The following is a 14,764-nucleotide window of genomic DNA, read 5'->3' as shown; positions in this document are numbered from 1 at the left end:
AAAATATTTTTGGCCATGCATTGACTTTAAGTTCAAATAAGTTTTGTCTTATTTAACTCTGAGTATTTAGATCAGGGTTTCTCAGCCAGGGTTCCATACAATTTCCACAGTTTCCCACTGACACTATTAATCTTTTTAGCTATCTGTAAGGGGGTAATTCTTCCCAGAAATGTAAGGAGCATTCTTCCTATTCATCACAAATGTAAGGAGCATTCTTCCCATTCATCACAAATGTAAGGAGCATTCTTCCCACTGACCATCAAACTAATGTATCATGAGTTTTACATATAGTAATTTTTAGCAGGGGTTCCCTGAGACCATAAAGTTATTTCAAGTGTTCCTCCATGTTGAAAAGGTTGATAAAGGCTGATTTAGAGTAACACTTTGCTTACATTTGTGGCAAATTTAACATAATAGGCATATGAGTGATATACTAAATACCAACACTGAGCTGGATATCTACAGAAAATAGAATACACAGTACTGTGTTTTCATAAAGAAAGTCAGAAATAAAGAACACAGAATCAAAAGTGGATATTTGCTGTTAATGACTTACCCAGGATGGATAGTATTGTCCCCTGTCCAAAATACTGTCTGTCGTTACTGACACACAAGTTGACTGCCAGTGTAAAACTCCATTGCCAGTCAATGCAATATTTTCATTATTAAGATTTTTTTGTACTTAAAGGAATTTTCCATCTGAGAAGACTAGCAAAGTAGTTAATTCCTTTCCAGTTTACAGATTGCTATTGATTCTATTAGTCTTAAATTTAAATCTTTGATTCTCTATCAGAAAGCTGCATGGAATTGGGATGTCACAATGAGTGTGGCTATTGGAGATGAAGATAATAATGCACAATGGAAGACACCAAAGTGAATTTAGAACTAATGTAGGACACTAATCTGGGCACTAACAGACTCGGCAGAGACATGTCACTAACTAAATAGTGAGCTTTTGCATGCCTAACTGATTTTTTATTGCCCCAAAAAATTCTCTTTAAAGACACTCACCCCTTATATGAACAGTATTTCAACATTACCTATATTATTATTATTAACATATAGTCAAAAATGAAATTTGGAAGTAAAGTGCAATCCAAACCACCTTAGAATAGACAAATTCTTACTTACCCAACACGGACAGCACTGTTCCCTGACCAAAATACTGTCTTTCGGTACTGACACACAAGCAGAGTGCAAGTAAAAAACCCCCTTGGGGTTGTAACAATGCTGTGTGTTAATATCATTGATACCTAATATCAGTTACTGGCAACATTGTGGTATTATTTAAAGTGATTACCCAGAAAAGAGATACAGTCTGTCCACTTACTCCTACAAGGTGGCTGTTCAGTGATATAGTCTACAGCTCATTAACTTACATAGAAGAGCAGTAACAAGGAAGGGGTATGAGTGCCACACACGCTGCCCAAGGAGTAGCAGTTGGACATGTCTGCCTTGGCATATAAGCCTTTATATAGATCATCTCTTACTGACATCCCAAATTATGATAAATACACAAACCCACATAATAAAAGACATATTCTTGGCTCAACCTTACCTAATACAGAAAGGACGGTTCCCAGGCCAAACTCAGGCTTCTGTAAGCTCACAGCATGCTACAGCTGCATAAAAACTATACCTGAAATTAATTCATTTTGAGGACATTTTGGAGATTTTGAACTCACCCAGAACTGAGAGAATCGTTCCAGCCCCGAAGTAAGCTGCAGTGTTTGTCACAGAGGGAAACCCCTCGCAGAAAACTGTCTTCCCTCTAGAAGAAGTTTTTCTTTGAGCTTAATTATACTCCCAATGTGATAGACAGACACATATTAATGATGATGTTTAACTGACCTCTTTCTCAATTGCTTGCGATCACCTATTTTATCTGATTTCTATTAATTATCAGATCAGATATTAGATTAGATAAGTAGGTAAAAAATAAAAAATAAAATATTATTTGATTGCTGTGCTTTATAATTCTCAGCCTTGCCGCAAATGTGAAGTGCAGTTATCCACATAGAGGGATCATTCATTCACTAGTCTGGTAGACCATTTTCCTCTTTTGATACTTTGATCTGATTTTTTTACTTAGTCAATAGTTGACTAAGTAGCTACAATCATCCATATTGGACAATCTTACTTTGTACTTATGGAGAAGTTTGGTTAGGTTAAAAGACTTATATAAATGGTCGGTCCAGACAAAACTGATATTTCATTGTCTGGTAGATGCTGGAGAGTTAAACTATGTGACCATTCCTTATCTCTTTAGAAGTCTCTTGATGAGATCTCTGTACTGAGTTCCCAGTTCTGCATACTTTCTGTGTCCTTTATGAGGGGTTCCCACCATCCATGATTTGAGCTCCTGTGTCTGCACACCTTCTGTGCCCACTATAAGTGCGTTCCCATCATTCTTATGCTGGTTTCCAGGTCTGTACACTTGCTGTACCCATTATGAGGGGCTCCCAACAGCCCCTACTAAATTATTATTTATATTATCTGTAGACCTGCTGTGGCCATTATAAGGGGTTCCCACCATCCCTGCTCTGGGTTCCTGGGTCTGCACATCTGCTGTGCCCATTATGAGTTCCCAGGTCTGTACACCTGTTGTGTCCATTATGAAGAGTTTCCACCATCCCTGGCGCTGAGTTCCCCGTCTGTACAATAGCCATTATAGCTGGCAGCCCATTCTTCTTCACACAGAAGGCAGACACAGAAATAATTAGGACAACATGGAAAAATTGGCCATTGCTGATCCGGACCTAGCTGGGACAGAGCATAAAATTGGTGTACTGTTCCCCTATACTACTGTACTCCCTGTGTGCCCCCAGCATAGATTTGGAGAAATAATTAATTTTTCAGGTATTTACAGAATAACAAAGGCAAATAAGGACCAGTTTGGTCAACCTAATTCAACCATTACTAAGAAGAAAATGACTCACCAAGAACTGCCAGAATGGTGCCCTCACCAAAGTAAGCTTGATAATTGCACAGGGTGTACAGTCAATTCAAGAACCACATTTGAGTTTTACATATTTAATTACCAAACCCAATAATGTGCATAACTATCCAACTGTCAGCTTGTATCCACCTTTATTTATTCTATTTACAGGGCTACTAATTGGAAGTCACAAGCCGGTTATTGCTCAGGTTTTAAATATAATAAAGTCTTAGGGTATCAGATGTGATTATAATTAAGATGAAGAAGGTACAGTATGTATCAATATTTCCAATACCCAAATGACTTCCTGTCCAGTACTTTCATAGGCAATTACTGCTAATTGACACCTTTCACCTGACTCTGGGCGTAATATGACAACTAACATTGGAACATGTAAATGCCAGGTGTCTCATTCTCTACACATGCACAGAAGATTAACCATCTTTAGTAGGTCTTTTTTGTCCTAGGTTTAGGTGTCAGTTTAGGTTCATCTTTCTTTTTAAATTCTATGTAATTACATATTAGAAACAGCCACTTACCTAGAACGCTGAGCACTGTCCCACTTCCAAACACTGGAGGGGCATAAGAGTTCACAGTGACTTTATGAGCATCCAAAATAAGCCGACTTACATATCCGAGAATGTAGTGTTTGGTGACATCTCAATAGGGGTGTCGATGTGAATCAGTTTTATTTTTATTGAGCTCTTCCTTCTGCACAAACACATTTTTTATTTCATGTCTTTTAGAGGTGAGATCTACTCAACTTGTTTTCAAGTCTAGTTTTAGGAATTAAGCCCCCTGTTGCTTTTGGTGGGTGCTATCACCTGCCAATCATGTCCTATTCAAGTAAATGGGGCCACTCTGCAAGTGCCCCGCAACTGCATGCTTCTGCGGGGTCCAAGGGGTTAAAGCAGGTGATGAGAAAGCAACACAAGGCTGCCTGCTTTAACCCATTGTTTGCTGTACTGCACAAGATTGCAGGGTGCTACACCCACCAAACATGACAGGGCGTACAACTCATGGGTACACCCCTGGTCACTACAGCGAAAGGGGGTGTGGGTGGGGCAGGGGGGATAAAAAACACGTTTTAACTATGGGGTTTTACCACCCCACAAACTGCAAATGTAAATGAACCCTTACTGTTCTGAGCCCCCTATAAGGCTTTCACAGTAATGTGCAGTGCATCTGCAACTTTTCTGGGCTAGCTGCACTTTGCTATAGACTTCTATTATACCCTGCAGGTGTGGTGCACTTTCTAAAAATGCACCAAAACTCATGCATTCAGAAAGCGCACTAAACCCGCAGGATATAATAGAAGTCTATGGCTAAGCACAGCTGCAGGCAGGGCCAGATTTCCCACAAGGCCACCGAGGCCAGGCCTCGGGGTGGCAGTGGTACAGGGGCGGTGCAGCTCCTGCAATGACTTTTCGGCCGCCCCCCACACTAACATAGCAGCATGCAGTGCACCCGGGTGCCAGAGAGGTGGGGGCGCTGAAGCGCTAGAGTGCTCCTCTCCCTCCTCCTCCTTTCTGTGTCCAGACTGAGGCGGCTCCCTCCGCAGGTCATTGCCGCCTCTGCTGTTTTTTTTTAGGCTCAAGCCTGTCCCCCCTCCCTCCTTCTGTCAGAGAAGGAGAGCAGCTGCCGGAGATCAGAGTGGCTGTTCTCTGTGGGGGGGGCGTGTTCTCCTCTGTCTCTCACTCCCGCCCAAGCCTGTCTCCATCTGTTCTGTTTTACACTTATGGAGGAGGGGTTGTCCTGGGGGGTCTGTACTAATGGAGGAGGGGGTTGTCCTGGGGAAGGTTTGTCCTGGGGAGTCTGTACTAATGGAGGGGGGGTTTGTCCTGGGGGGTCTGTACTAATGGAGGGGGGGTTGTCCTGGGGAGTCTGTACTAATGGAGGGGGGGTTTGTCCTGGGGGTTTGTACTAGTGAAGGGGGGTTTGTCCTGGGGGGTCTGTACTAATGGAGGGGGGGTTTGTCCTGGGGGGGTTGTACTAATGAAGGGGGGTTTTTGTCCTCGGGGTCTGTACTAATGGAGGGGGGTTTGTCCTGGGGGGTCTGTACTAATGAAGGGAGGGGTGGTTTGTCCTGGGGGGGTCTGTGCTAATGGAGGGGTTGACCTGGGGGGGTTTGTACTAATGGGTGGGTTTGTCCTGGGGGGTCTGTACTAATGAAGGGAGGGGTGGTTTGTCCTGGGGGGTCTGTACTAATGAAGGGAGGGGTGCTTTGTCCTGGTGGGGGTCTGTACTAATGGAGGGGGGGTTGTCCTGGGGGGGTTTGTACTAATGGAGGGGGGGTTGACCTGGGGGGGTTTGTACTAATAGAGGGGCGTTTGTCCTGGGGGGGTCTGTACTAATGGAGGGGGGGTTGTCCTGGGGGGTCTGTACTAATGAAGGGAGGGGGGTTTGTCCTGGGGGGGTCTGTACTAATGAAGGGAGGGGGGTTTGTCCTGGGGGGGTCTGTACTAATGAAGGGAGGGGGGTTTGTCCTGGGGGGGCTGCACTAAGGGAAGGAGGTTTGTCCTGGGGGGTCTGTACTAATGAAGGGAGGGGGGTTTGTCCTGGTGGGGGTCTGTACTAATGGAGGGGGTTTGTCCTGGGGGGTCTGTACTAATGGAGGGGGGTGGTTTTTCCTGGGGGGGTCTACACGCAGGAAAGTACACCCAGGGCTCCAGAGGGAGAGGGCAGTGCTGAGGGAACACCATTAGAGAGAGAACCCTGCTGCCCTGCGCCACCAGAGGGAAAGCCACACAGCCTGGCGCCATCCCTGGCGGTGAAAGGAATGGAGTCATTGCCAGAATACAGATCTGGGTGCTACCCAGCGGAGTCACCACGGGCAATTCAGAGTGAGCTAACTCCTGATCAGAGGAACCATTGCTGTATCGCTGGGTCAGGTGAGAGGGCCGATCGGCCATTATCTACTAATGTCCATAGGAACTGCAGTCTCTGACCGTCTCCTGTATCATGTCTGCAATCTCTGACCATCTCCTGTACTATGATTGCAGTCTCTGACCATCTCTTGTATTTTGTCTGCAGTCTTTGACCGTATTATGTCTGGGGGCTCTTTCTGGTGGTGTGTGGGGGGGCAGCATTGAAGGGCCCGGCCTTGGGGCGGCAAAGGGAGTAAATCCGGGCCTGGCTGCAGGTACACTGCCCTTCCCCTGCAGTGTGGGTAAACCGCAGCAAATCAGTGTGAAAGCAGCCCTATACTATTATGCCCAGTGTATTGCTTCACACTGACCTCAAGATCTCTTCTTTCCTGTTGCTGACCCCACTCTGGAGGCCGCTAGCCAGGATAAGAGGTGGAGTGCAGTTGGTGACTCTGCATGGGACAGGAGTCAGCAATACAGAAGAGGAATCAGCTTATGTGGCTCTTGCTCCCTACTGAGGCTCCAAATTTACAAGTAGTCCCTCTGCAATGCACTCTGTTTGATGCTCTGGAATGGTGGGTCAGCAAGCCCAGACCGTGATCCACCAGTCACCTGTTTGCGATCTACTGGTAGATAGCAATCTATAGGTTGCTGACCCCTGGCATAGATAATATTACATTAAGGTCCAATAAGCACCAAATTTAGACCTGGTGCTGAAGTACTCAACAGTGGTCAGACTGACCCCCTCTGTTTCTCTGCAATGTAAGTCTGTGTGAGGACACTTGGTGGGTGTGGCTATTACTCTGCTATGCCAGTACAGACCACTAGAAAGAAATGTAGTAGGCAGAGATATTTAAAAAAAAAAATCTTCTAACCTCTAGTCCTGGAGCTGTTGTTACTGGGATTGGAAAGAAGGGGAATCCCCCTAAATTAAAAAGATTGTAGTAATCCCCCTAGATTAAAAAGATTTCTTCTAACTTCTTGTCTTGGTGCTGTTGTTACTTGGATAGGAAAGAAGGGGAATCCCCCTAATGGGGGCACAAAAAGCAGTAAAAAGCTCACAGAGGCTCTAAACCTTTTTTTTTAGCTCTATCCAAAACTGAGAAATGTTTTGGGTGGAGATGTCTTTATCCTCAATGAACCCCTTAGCCCCGAAATCTAGGGATGAGCCGAACACCCCCCCCCCCCCCTTGCAAACAGGCAAAAATTTTTGTTCGAACACGCGAACACTGTTAAAGTCTATGGGACACGAAAAAAGTGCTAATTTTAAAGGCTTATGTGCAAGTTATTGCCATAAAAAGTGTTTGGGGGACCTGGGTCCTGCCCCAGGGGACATATATCAATGCAAAAAAAAAGTTTTAAAAATGGTCGTTTCGTTTTTTCGGGAGCTGTGATTTTAATAATGCTTAAAGTGAAACAATAAAAATAAAATATACCTTTAAATATCGTGCCTGGGGGGTGTCCTATTTACGCCTGTAAAGTAACGCATTTTTCCTGTGTTTAGAACAATACCACAGCAAAATGACATTTCTAAAGGAAAATTTTTCATTTCATTTAAAACTACTCGCGGCTGTAATGTGTTGCCGGGTCCTGGCAATATAGATGAAAATCATTGAACAAAAACGGTATGGGTCCCCCCTCCCCCTCAGTCCATTACCAGGCCCTTTGGGTCCGGTATGGATATTAAGGGAAATTTTTTTTTAAATGGCGTGGGGGTCCCCCAGGCACTATATACTCTGAACAGCAGTATATATACTATACGGCCTGCCCTATATGCTCTGCAGAAAATTGGGCCTTAGGTGTTGGTGGTACCAGAACACTGTAAGCCCTCACAGTTACTCTTGGTGAGCACAGGAACGGGTCCTGCTGTGAAATACTATATCAAAAATTGTAATTACCTGCCCATGTTAAACAGGGGTAGAAAAATTGGGCCTTGGGTGGTGGTGGTGGTGCCACAACACTGTAAGCCCTCACAGATACTCTTGTTGGGCACAGGAACGGGTTAAACAGGGGCAGAAAAAATGGACCTTGGGTAGTGGTGGTGGTGCCACAACACTGTAACCCCTCACAGATACTCTTGTTGTGCGCAGGAATGGGCCCTGCTGTGAAATATTAGATCAAAAATTGTAATTACATGCCCCTATTAAACATGGACAAAAAAATCTGGCCTTGGGTGGTGGTGGTGGTGGTGCCCTAAACCGAAAATATTGTTGGAAGCTAGCATCATCAAGATTCAGGAGGAATAGGATAGTCAGCATAGGCAGTCTTCAAGGGATCCCTCCATAGCAAATTCAATCAGTTACATCAGCATCAAGTGCTTGCTAGCTGCTGATCCAAGACTGTTTCATTTTTATGAATGTGAGCCTATCAACGGAGTCTGTGGACAGGCGCACTCTTTCATCCGTTACAAACCCTCCAGCAGCACTGAATGTGCATTCAGAAAGCACGCTGGATGCAGAACAGGCCAGTAGCTTAATTGCATATTGAGCAAGTTCTGGCCAGTGGTCCATCCTCAAGACCCAGTAACCCAGTGGATGCTCTGTTGGAAAGGTCTCCAGGTCTGCTCTTGCCCCTAGATATTTCTGCACCACGTAATGCAGACGCTAGAGATGGTTGCTTGAACCGATCAGACCTTGGCGCTGAGGACTGAAAAATTGTTTAAAGGCATCGGTCAGCCGGCCACCTTCTCCACCGCTCTTCCTCTGACTGAACGAAGCCTCAGCAACACGTTGTCCAGCACCAGGAAATTGTAACCTCCCAGAGTCTGGAAATGCATTGCACAAACCTTTCTTCAAGGCCTCCTGAAGATGTTTCATCCTCTGCTCCGTCTGTGAAGGCAGGATGAGTTCTGCAACCTTACCCTTGTAACGTGGATCAAGAAGGGTTGCCAGCCAGTAATGGTCCCTCTCCTTGATACCACTAATCCGAGGGTCCTTTCGCAGGCTTTGCAGAATCAGGGAGGCCATGCAGCATAAATTTGCAGAAGCATTCGATTTTGAGTCCTCTGGGTCACTAAGGATCACTTGATCCGTAACTACCTCCTCCCAGCCACATACAACTCCTTGGGTTTTTGGGGACTGAAAACCACCCCTTGAAGACTGCTGCTGAGTGTATCCTCTACATCCATGCTGACTCAATCCTCCTCCTCTTCTTTCTGTGTGTTCGGCAGGCTTGCAGGAATGCTATCTGGGTAAAGGGGGTCTTGAGAGGTAAGGAAGTCCTCCTCTTCCTCCTGCTGTTCTGCCTCAAGTGCTCTGTCAGTGATTCCATGAAGCGTGTGCTCCAACAGGAAGACTAGAGGGACAGTGTCACTGATGCATGCATTGTCGTTGCTCACCATCCTTGTGGCCTCCTCAAATGGTGACAGGACAGTGCATGCATCCTTGATCAGTGGGGACCACTCAGGAGATTAGATCTGTGGGAGCCTTTGGGAGACAAGCTGTCACTTCTGTGTTTACAAGTGATAGTGTTGAGCAGGGAGCAGAGGGTTTGAGCCAGAGGTGGTGGAACTGAGTTCCACCAAGTTCCAGCTGAAAAAAAGCCCTGGTATATATAGATGAATACACTGCCTGAAGTGTGTTAGAAACAGTACCCCACAGAATGCACTGTATATATAGGCTATACTGGATGCAGAGTGCATCCAGTCAGGTGCATGCTTTGGCCAATCATTATAGAGCAATGCACTACGATCTCGCAGTGCATTACGGAGCATTCTGCGGTGCTAGAAATTTGCTGTGAACGCCCCATAATGTTCGCTCTTCGGCGAACGGGGTGAACACCCGATGTTCGAGTCGAACTTATGTTCGACCCGAACATCAAGCTCATCCCTACCGAAATCTAACTTTTAACCACACCCAAATCTTAACCTCAACCTGATCCAATAATGTAAGCCTTAACCTGAACTAAACTCCTAATTTTTAGGTGAAATTAATACTCTACTATCATGGCAATAATTGCCAACTTGTTAATGACATAAATATTACTGTATGGAAAATTATTCTCGGAAAAGGAAAACCCTCCCCAGATGCCAGCTCAACAAGGGCAGATTCTGATAGTTTCAGGAAATCCCTCCCAGGTTACTGCACACCCACCAGGAAAGAGGACCTCCCATCTATTTACATCTACCGTTCATTGAAAAATCACTCAGACTAGTGTTTTCACTATTCCTCAATGTTAAATCCCATTAGGGGTTTTTGTAAAGGGGCCTCATAGGTTTGTATCACAGTGCCCCCTGTCCCCACAATGTTACAACCTCATACAAAAAGAGCAAATGGCATGGCCAGGTGCTCTAATATTAGGAAGACTCCTAGCTCTCTCACATTGCCAGTAAGTAAAGGCTTGTGATTAATGTGGTTTCTGAATTAACACATGTAGTATGTTCTCTGGGAACTCTTTCTAAAATAGTCTGTTTGATCCCCTATATTTAAAGATGAAGGACAAAAATTAGGTCCTCCTATTTCAAAAGTAACTCTTCAAGTACCAAACAGCCTTTGACTAATATGGAAAATAACAGTAGTATATAAATGAAAATGAGATGTTGAAATTTAGCTAATATTCTTATAATGAAAAAAAAAAAAATCTGCACCTACAATGAATTTTATTTGTAGCCAAACCTTTTTTTTTTTTTAAATCTAACTCAACGAGCTACCTTCCTGTAGTGTATCTGTCTTGATACTCTGAGGCTTGCTGACCCACTTTCTTAGGGGTTTATTGATCTAACAAGAGATCACACCCAGTGATGTCATAACTTAACCCAGCCCACCTTCTACCGCCTGTGATTGTATCCTTCAATTAATAAAAGAAAGGTAAAGTTCACTTTTTAGTAAGCACATGTTTTCTTTTCTTTCTTTCTTTTTTATCTCATAGTAGTTTAAATATGACTTTCACACTTTGCATGCTTGCTATTCCATATTTTTGTTATTGTATTAAATATGGAGATTTGTAGTCTAACCACTAGAGGGAGCTCTCAATGATTTAAAGTGCAAGGATTTGGATGGCTCGTGGAAGGGTTACAACTAGGGTTGCCACCTTTTCTTCAAGCCAAACCTGAACACTTTAGCGGGACACAGCAATTTTTTTTAAGGGGGAACACTGTAGTGTAAAGGGGAACTCTGATGTTAGGGATGTAAAGAGGAATTCAATCCGGATGACTGCGCTCCAACAGTAATTTCTTCATTGGTTAAAAACCATACAGCAAGAGATGGAATCAACAGCTAACATGTTTCACACCGTAACTACTGGTGCTTACTCATAGCTCATGTTAGGGACTTTTGGCTCACCAAACCTCCCACTTACATCAGTGTTCCGAGAACTCCCCCTTACATTAGGGTTCCCAAAGCCCCCCTTATATCAGAGTTCACAGGGCACCCCTTACATCTGAGTCCCCCTTACCTTACTGATTCGCTTGGAGGCAGGAAAGAGAAGGGAGGGAGACTTTAGTCACAGACAGTGGATGGTGAGCTCACTCACCCAAGGATGGAGGCTCAGGCACTGACACCTTTCATCCACTATGTATCTGCTGGTTGCTGAGCTTCAAACTTCCAGCCCACACATCCCATTCCTGAGGAACAGAATGCCGGGGATTGGCGTGTGGGTGGGCAGACAGAGGGGTAGGGGTGGGAGGGGGAGGAGCAGATCAAGCCCTCTTTCCTCTCCTGTCAGTCTATGGTGGTGGGGCCTGTGTGCACACCTATGCACTTGGCAGTTGTGGTACTTGGTTACTTGGGGAGCCACAGTCCATTCTGAATATTGTGTCTGGGTTTCAGGTGGTCTGAAACCTGGACACGCAATTCAAAACGTGGACTGTCTGGGTGAATCCCAGATGGGTGGCAACCCTAGTTACAATGCCTGTTTGGTTCTTTCTGCTATCTCAATTGACTTGACAAGGTTTTCACCAGACAGGAAGTGATGAAAAATCTACAACAGGAACACTTGCAATTTCTGTCTCTCTCTCAACGCCAGCTAGTAAAAAAGTTTGTTAAATCGAGGGCTTTCACACTGGAGCAGTGCGCTGGCAGGGCGTCAGAAAAAGTCCTGCCAGCAGCTTCTTTGGAGCGGTGAAGGAACAGTGAACCCACCGCTCCTCCCCATTGAAATAAATGGGGCAGCGCTGCTATACCGCTGGCAAAATGGCGCTGCAGTGGCATTTTGCGGGCGGATTTAACCCCTTTTCGGCCGCTAGCGGGGGTTAAAACCGCCCCGCTAGCGGCTGAGTAGCGCCGCTAAAATGACGCCCGGGCGGCTCAGTGTGAAGGGGCTCTTATAGACCCCAGATCTCTGCATAAAGAGTACCCGTCACATGCCTATTGCTGTCCCAAGGGATGCTTACATTCCTTCTGACAGCAATAAAAGTGATAAAAGTGACAGTTTAAAAATAAAAATAACTAAATAATAATAATTAAAAAAAAAAATGTAAGTGCCCCCATCCCCCCTCACCTCCCCCACCAGACCTCCTGTGTAAATCTACAGGGGTAATCTGTAAAGGCTTTTAAATCATCGCCTATGGATAGTAAAATTTACATTGTTTGTCGTCATTGCACGGACGTACACAATTTTAAAGTGTGAAATGTTTGGTATCTATTTATTCGGTGTAACATCATCTTCTATAATTTACAAAGAAAGTGGTTTATGTATTAAAATTTTAAAAACTGTATTTTTCCACAAATAAATTGTGTTTGAAAAGACACTTTCACATATAAAATTGCAAAACCCACCAATTTATTCTCTAGGACCTTTGCTTTAAAAAATATATAATGTTTGGGGGTTCTAGCAAAAAATACTGATTGTTACATGTAAACAAAAAGGGCGCTGAGGTTTTGCTTTGACTTGATCTGCAGCATTAGAAAGTGTCTGTGAAGGTTCTGATTTATACAGCATACCTAGCATTCATTTGTCACATTCACTTGGACTTGTTCTGTAATGTTGCAGCTTATCAAAGCCATTTCTTCAGTTTTAATGAGTGTCAGGATAGCATACCCCAACATTTATATCCACACAGGGAGCACCAACACCTTAATCTAACCACCAAGGAAGGTGTCAAGGCAAATGTTGATTGTCCAAGAAAAGGGGCATCCTTTAAAGGAAAACAAGAAGGATATTTTGGCCAATGAGGCGAATGTACCTGGGTTTGGTTTCAACAGGGTTTAGCAAGGTTTGGTATACATTCCCAGAAATTTGGGAGCCAAATGTTTAACCACTTGCCGACCACGCTATAGCAAATGACAGCTACAGCGTGGACAGCTAGTTCAGGGAGGCCGTCATATGACGTACTCCCGTGATTGCGCCCACTGCTGGCAGCCCGATCTGTAATCGCAGTGTCCGCCTGATCACAGATAGAGATAAAGAGCCAATCAGCAGCTCTTTACCAAGTGATCAGCTGTGTCCTATCACAGCTGATCATGGGTGTAAATAGAAGCCGGTTATCGACATTCCTTTCCTCATGCTGACAGCATAAGGAGAGGAGAGCCGATAACCGGCTTTGCTAAAAGAGACATCTACACTGATAATCAGGGCCCTGATTATCAGTGTTATGACAATCAGTGCAAACAGTGCCCATCAGTGCCTCCTCATCAGTGTCACCTATCAGTGCCATCTACCACTGCCCATCAGTGCCACTTATCAGTGCCCATCAGTGCCGCCTATCAGTGCCCATCAATGCCGCCTATCAGTGCTGACCATCAGTGCCACCTGTCAGTACCCATCAAGGCTGCCTATCAGTGCGGCCAGTGCCACCTCATCTCTGTCCACCAGTGCCACTTAATCAGTGCAACCTATCAGTGCCCATCAATGCCCATCAGTGCCACCTCATCAGTGCCCATCAGTGAAGCCTATCATTGCCCATCAGTGCACACTCATCAGCACACATCAGTGAAGGGGAAAAGTTACCTGTTTCCAAAATGTTATAATAAACTATGAAAACTTTTTTTATTTTATTTTATTTTTTATTTTTAATATTTCGGCCTTTATTAGTTTATTTAGCCAAAAAAAACCCAGTGGTGATTAAATACCACCAGAAGAAAGCTCTATTTGTGTGAAAAAAATGATGAAAATTTCATGTGGGTGCAGTGTTGCATGACTGCGCAATTGTCATTCAAAGTGCAACAGCGCTGAAAGCTTAAAACCGGCCTGGGCAGGAAGGGGGGGGGGAGTGCCCAGTAGGCAAGTGGTTAAGATTGGTTCTGGTCAATTTCCAGGCTAATAGGCAAGGGGTTATCAAACAATTGTCTTGCGGGGCTGGGCCCTGCCCTGGGGAACATGTGCAAAAGCAAAAAAAGCTTTACATTTTCTATATCAGACTCTCAGGGCTTTTTCACACAGGCATTGAAAATTGGCGGTTGGATTGCTTTTTTACAGCGTCCTGACCAACTATCAACGCCACTCAACATTTTGTAAAATCGTCGGTGGATGGAGGTGTTCACACTGCAGCATTAGCATTGTCTTGCATTGTGTCAAGGCAAAATGAATGCTGCCTGCAGAGTTTGGCAGGCATTGATGCTTTGCACTGTAAATGCACCTATGGCACGGTATAGTAAAATGTCTCACAGAGCGTATGGGGAGTGTTGCCTGACAAAATCATTTTGGGTAGAGCAAGAGAGGGTTATAACTCCTGTTAATTTCAGGTGAAAATAGAGAGGTTGTATCTCCTTAACGGGGGCACAGACAGAAAAAAAAAACCTGATAGAGGTTCGAATCCCTCTCCACTCTATCCAAAAGTTTGCCTTTAGTTATAATTTAATGACACAGGTTCATTAATGCACATTAGGGCTGCTGCAGAATTCAACACCTATGTGAAAAAGCCCTCTTGTGATTTGGAGGGGGCAGTAAAAATAGGTGGTTGAGCTGCCTTTTTCTCACCACCCAATTGCCCTCTCCCCTTAAGCTTCAAAGGCAGCTGGTTTGAGGTTGTACACATGTTGTGGGGCTACCCCACACTTTCTGTTTTTTTCCGCGGGTGTCCCCC

This window comes from Aquarana catesbeiana, linkage group LG08 (assembly GCF_042186555.1).
Source record: "Aquarana catesbeiana isolate 2022-GZ linkage group LG08, ASM4218655v1, whole genome shotgun sequence".
Lineage (NCBI taxonomy): Eukaryota > Metazoa > Chordata > Amphibia > Anura > Ranidae > Aquarana > Aquarana catesbeiana.
The sequence above is the reverse complement of the archived record's forward strand: the minus strand, read 5'-3'. Positions refer to the sequence as shown.